Below are 6,494 nucleotides of genomic sequence, written 5' to 3' on the forward strand. Positions count from 1 at the left end.
CCACTCTCTGTGCCCAGTGTCTGTGCCCAGTGTCTGTGTCCAGTGTTTGTGCCCAGTGTCTGTGTCCAGTGACTGCCCACCCGCCAGCCCCGGAGCTGTGGCAGCGATGGTCACTGCTCATCCTGCTCCTGTCACAGCTCTCCTGGGGAGCTGAATCCAACTGTCAGCAAAGAGGGGATGATGAGTCAGCTCCCACCAAAGGCTACACTATTACCTAGCAGCTTAATAATGAAAACTGTCATCATTCCTGCAATAAGGAAAGATAAATAAGTYATTAAAAGAAGAGCCTGCCACCCTGCCTGGGCAGGGCACCGTGCCAGAGAGATATTAACTGCTGGCCACAGCCTGTCTGTTTGGGGAATGGAGAGGGATACCCTGAGTGCTCRGAGGAAGAGCTCTTTCACCTCCAGCTGGCTTGGAGAGGGCTCGTGTGACTGACACAGCAAGAGCCACCACTCCTGCTGCAGCCACTGTTCCTGCTCCCACTCCTGCTTCTCCCCAAAGGTGCAGCAGCCACAGCCAGTGCTGTGCAGGGAAGGGGCTGGTGCAGATTTCACGCTGGACCCTGCTCAGCTCCACAACCACAACCACTTTCCCCTCCCTGCCAGCCCTGCCAAGCTCCCCTGGTTGGGGCTCAGCTTTAGCACCTGACAATAACTGATGCAGCAAAAGGCACCTCTAATGTGGTAAGAGGAAAGTGTGAAGTGGTAAAGGAAGGAGGAAAGAAGTAACCTTCCTTGCCCAGCTGTATTTTACTGGGAAAATATCCATGAGCTGTTCCACCTCCAGCCGGGAATGGTGAGGCCCCGGCTGCTGTGCRGAGCTGGATGGAATAAATGACCTTCATAACACTTTCCCTCTGAAATCCTCCAACTTTCCACCAATAAACAATGTGGTTGTCAGGGCAGTCCAATCACTTTATCTAAAAATTTTTCCTTCCTTCCTCCCTGAGCAGTTGGAGAATCTTCCCTGTACCCTRCAGCAGCACATTCTCCTCCCTGCCATCTTTTAGAGGTGAGTCCTTCATAGTCCTTCACCCCCTCCCACATCCCTGGCTGTGCCCCTGTCCCCATTGCTGTGATCTCCTGGGGGCTTAAAAAAAATAGATCAGTTACTGTGGCACCCTGCTCTCTCTCTGGGCTACCTCAATGCCATTTTTAGCCTCAACACAGCCCCTGGAACCACATTTTTTAATYGCTGTGTTTACACGCATTTTCTGGWGCTGCTGAAATGTCCTGACAAGCCTGTGGAATCAAAGGCTCGGAGCTGCCCCAGGGGCAGGGAGCAAAGAGAAAGAATCACCTGGGCTGCTGTGGGGATGGCTGCTGTGGGGAAGGGTTGCAGGAACACGCCTGGCACGGGAGGGTGGCTCTGGGCCATGGACCTGCCACCCACAGCGGTGCAGACCCGGCACAGGCTCCAGCACGCCAYGCTCCTCAACACAGCCCACAGACACCACCCAGCACCACAGGCGAGTTTCCACTCACGGCCAGCAAAGAGCCTGTCAAGTTAGTGAACATCTCAAAAATTTAGTATTTATCGAGGCCCATCCTGCAGCCAGAGGTTGGGAGCCAGCCGGGCACTGGCTCTGCACCGTGTCCTGCCCATCCTGGCAGAGGAATCCCTGCCCCGGTGTGGGACTGTGGGGAAGAAGTGGTGAAGATATGGCCTGATACTGGATTRTCTCACCAAAGCCTTGTGCTCTTAGACTCCCAGAAATATTCTACTCGCTGAAAACCCATTTTCAGGTCTTGCTGTCACTGGCTTATGTTCTCTCAACCACCAAGGGGTGGTTCTCTGGGAAAGGTCAACACCTGCACCTTCAGGCTAAAGCCAAGAGCTTGTCCATGGTGCCATCACCCTGATGCCATGGTGCCATCTCTGCTCCATGGTGCCATCTCTGCTCCACGGTGCCATCTCTGTGCCATGGTGACACCTCTGTGCCATGGTGACACCTCTGTGCCATGGTGCCATCTCTGCTCCACGGTGCCATCTCTGTGCCATGGTGACACCTCTGTGCCATGGTGMCAYCTCTGTGCCAYGGTGCCATCTCTGCWCCACAGTGCCATCTCTGTGCCATGGTGACACCTCTGTTCCATGGTGCCATCTCTGCACCACAGTGCCATCTTTGCCCCATGGTGCCATCTCTGCGCCATGGCACCATCTCCTCCATGCCGTGCATCCTCACTGCTGGGGCCGGGCAGCAGCAGTCCCTGCTGTGGGGAGTTCAGAGGGCCCTGAGGGCTGGGCTGAGGACAGTTTCTATCCCTGTGTACTTTCAAGGCTGTGAACAATGCAGGATCCAGCGTGTGGATGACAAAGCCCTCAGATGCCCTCACTCTTACTGCAGGAGGCGACAGCCTCATCCCAGCCCGTCAGATTTCCTCTATTATCCCCCTGGGCAAAGCTGTCTGGGGCTGTATCCCYTCTCCAGCCACCCCTCCATCCCCCTACTCTGCTCTGGCCATGCTGAATCTGACCCTTCCATCCTCCAGGTGCTGCTCCCCCACCTCTGCCCCAGGCCAGGCCCTGCTCCCAGGGTATTCACCACCTTGGTGCTGCTCTGGAGACTCCTTCCCCCAGCCTCCCTCCTCCTGGCCAGCCTCCTGCCGTCCCTGCCCTCTACTGCTCTCCTGCCGCCCATAAAAATATATAGAATATAGAACATTATTTTATGACGTACTATAAAAAAAAAACCAACCTGGAACTAGGAGACACGTGCCAAACCTCAGCAGCACATGCAGGAATGCTTTTGTCCCAGCTGTTGCTGGATTGCCTGAGTCTGAAGGCTTTTCAGGACAGGAACCTTATTTCTTGATTTATAGATTTTTTTTTTTTTCCTGGCACTGGGCAGCAGTGGCGACAGTGGCTGTGCATAGTCAGTGATGCCATCTGTCCTTTGGGGCCCATCTCCTGAGGTGCTGCACAGGGCTCCCCAAACCAGACACACACAGAGCTGGAGTGTGGGTATCAATGGAGCTGCAAAGTGAGCAGGGACAGGGGCAGGGGCCTCCCATTGTCCTGAGGATGCTGCTGCAGTTACTGCTCCTCAGCTCCTGTGCCTGTCTGAGCCCTTTCCCTCCTTCCTCAGGGTTGAGCCTGTGACCATCCAGGGCCCCTCAGCTTTTCCTGGGGTTTCACAGAGCTGCTGGTTCCTGCACAGGAGATTTGGGGCACCCATGAGCAGGGAACTGTCTGTCTTTCCTATCAGAGCTGATGTCAGACCCTAAATAATCACAGGATTCCATCCCACAAAGGTACTCACACCCTGAGGTGCCAGCCCATTCTCCAGGGTGCCAGCCCCACACTAGGAGATGCCAGCTCCTGGTCCTCTCTATTTCCCTTCCCCTCCTGGGCTGGTGAACTTTCCTACAGCCCTTCAGCCCCACCTCCATAAAGCTCCCGATTCATTCCGCAGATATTTCCTGCRCTGGGGCTTTCCGCAGCATCTGCTGGTTTGAAGTGCTCCGTTTATTCGTCCTGGGGGCACCATTACTTTCTGCTTTAGCAGTTCTGCCTGCTCTGAAGTCTCTGCCAGGCTCCATCCACGGGAGAGAAAATTGATGAAAGAATAATAATGATGATTGTTATAAATATATATTTCATTGCGGTGGCCCTTGGTGCACGTGTTCGTCACTGATGAGGAGACCAGAGGGTGAGGGGGTGCTCAGCTCCCAACAGGCTCCCAACAGCAGATGTGTGTCCTCACCCTGCTGCCCTCCTCCTCCTCCTCTCTCTCCTCTTCCTCCTCCTCCTCCTCCTCCTCCCAAGGCACTTGTCAGGACATCCCAGTCTGCTCTCCCCAGAGGGTCTCAGATGGGTCTTGTGGCCAGAAGAGCTGGACATCTCYGGAGACAGGATTCTGGTTGTGCCTKTGGACAGTCCTGGGCAGGCTGGAGCCACCTCCCAGCTCATCCACCTTTTGGGATGGCAGGAATGGGGAGCAGGAGGGGAGAGCAGCTGAGATAGGAATAGAGCCTCACAAAGTGGAGCATGGGGAAGAGGTACACAGCCATGTTTCCTGGCCTCTGCCTCCATTTCTCCATGGATTTTTACTCTCGTTCAGCTGAGTGGAAACAAATCACCAATAATTTCACCCATAAATGATCCTCATTGGCACCAGCAACACATTTCCCCTCTCCTCAGGGGATTATCCAACCAGGGACTCTGTGAGTGAGTGCAGAGGATCTTTCCCCTTCTCATAAAGGRAATCTTTTCCCTTTGTTTCCCCAGCTGTGGATAATCCCCTTCCCTCCACATCCTCAGCCACAGCAGACTGAGGATGCTCYGGGCCAGTGTCCCGGCCCTCGCGGCCACTCAGCCTCCTCCACTTCCATTTCCTGCTGCAGAGAGTTTCAGGTATTTCCTGTAGACACTTTAAAATTCCTCAAGGGCTTCTCYGTTTCACCCACAGTGGGATGTCCTGGAAACAGGACAGCAGGAGCTGCACGGAGTGGGGTACCTGGGAAGGTTTTGTACGGATCAGCATTCCTTGGCTCATTTTTCCACTGGCCTTCCCCCTCAGAGCAGCCCTCCCCTCCCTGCAGATCAGACCAGATAGTTGTACATGGGCCCTCCTGGGTCTGCAAATCAGTAAATGCAATTCCATCTGCAGCAAGGATAACGTTACCACTGCCGGCTCATCCCTGCTCCTGGGCTGCAGCTCCGGCCAGGAGCCATCTGCGTGCTGGGGGCTGTGCTGGGGACACACGGGGATGCACGGAGAGCACCAGCCCGTGGGGTACTGTTACCTACAGATGGAAATTCATCTCCGAGGTACTTGATCTTCCCTAAACTCCTCTGCTGTAACTCTTCCTGAGGACATCTGTTAAATCCCTCCAGGGATGGAGACTCCACCACTGCCCTGGGGAGCCTCTCTCAGTACCTCACCACCCTTTTGGGGAAGAAATTATCCCTAAAACCCAACTTAATTTCCCCTGGCACAGCTTGAGGCCATTTCTCATCCTGTCCCCTGTTCCCTGGAAGCAGAGCCCAACCCCACCCTGGCTGCCCCTTCTTGCAGGGAGCTGTCAGGGAGTTAGTGAGAGCAAGAAGGTCTCCTCTGAGCCTCCTTTTCTCTGAGCCCCCCCAGCTACCTCAGCTGATTCTGGTGCTCAAGGCCCTTCCCTAGTTCTGCTCCCTTCCCTGGTCACGCTCCAGCCCCTCAGTGTTTTCCTTGTCTTCCAACCCTACATCTCTCTGCCCAGGAAGGTGGGAGAAAGAGACGGAAATACATCAATCACCAAAGAGTGCACAAATGTAGATGCAAGATCTGGGATTTGCTGTTCCTTACCTTCTTTTAGACCATCCATAATCTCTCCTGGAGCCTCCTCCCAGCTTGGTCAGAGGCAGCAGAGCTGTCCTGTCCCCCCAGGGTCACCAGCTCTTCCCTCACCTCCCAYGCTGCTCCAGTGGTGCACCCAGGAGAAGGGAGCAGCTCCCTGCAGAACACCCTGCTGTGGCCATCCTGGCTTCACATTTGCCAGCACAGCCTTCCTAAACATGAGACCCAAAAGTAAATGGACAATTCTATGGAAAACCAGCAGCCCAGCTCAAGCACCAGGTCAGGGATGTTGGTTGACAGGCTATTTCAGAGCCCAGAGACAGACCATGCAGCCCAGAGCGTCTCAGCTTYCCTTGTTTGCACCCGAGGAAGTTGGTTCTTATGGCAATTTGTGCTTCAATAAACGTGAAATAAAATCCATTCTGCCCTTTCCCTGCTGGCGTCATCCCCATTTCCCTCTGTTTATCACATCATATCCATTGCCCCGGCAACCGCGGCAGCCCAGGCGGGGATGTTGGTGGCAGGTGGGGCCGGTGCCAGCCCCACACCCCGCAACAAGAATCCTGCCGTCACACGGGTGTCTCCAGGGGGGCACACCACAGCGAGGGAGGGGGGCTGGGAAYAAACCCAAAATGGGAGAAAACAGCTCCAGAAAGGAGATGCTYTTGGCAGGAGGAGGTGCTGGCCCCAGGCGGAACCCACGGGAGTGATTCTGGAAGTGTTTGCCCGTGGGATCTGTAGGTGTGGACATCCATTGCCACGGCCCGGCTACAGCTCCAGGATGGACACAAATAGAACCCCCAGCTCAGAGCAGAGAGTCTGGGAACAGCCTGGTGACTTTATCCCAGTGCAGATTCCTCTCTGCACCCACCCGTGCCCTCACACCTCGTGGAGCCCATCGTCTGCCTGTGCCTCCCCTGTCCTGTCACGTTCCAAGATCCCCCTTTTGCCGCCACAGTCGGGAGCCCATTCCCGGTRGATTCGTTCCCTTCAGCCCTACATCAGTTCGGTTTCAGAGCTCCTTGTCCCACCGCTCCCAAGAGAGCTGCGGACCCCTCTGAAWCCAGCGCAGCCCGCGGGGCTCTCCYTGCTCCAGGTTYCGYGTCCATCCCGGACAGAATCCCACAGGATTCCGACCCCATCCCGGCCCCACGCTCCTCCCGCGGTCTCCGCCTGCCCCCGCGCGGCGGCTGCGGGCACGGACCCGCAC

Source organism: Malurus melanocephalus, unplaced genomic scaffold (assembly GCF_030028575.1).
Source record: "Malurus melanocephalus ecotype Western Australia unplaced genomic scaffold, MMel_1.1 scaffold_486, whole genome shotgun sequence".
NCBI classification, from domain to species: Eukaryota; Metazoa; Chordata; class Aves; order Passeriformes; family Maluridae; genus Malurus; species Malurus melanocephalus.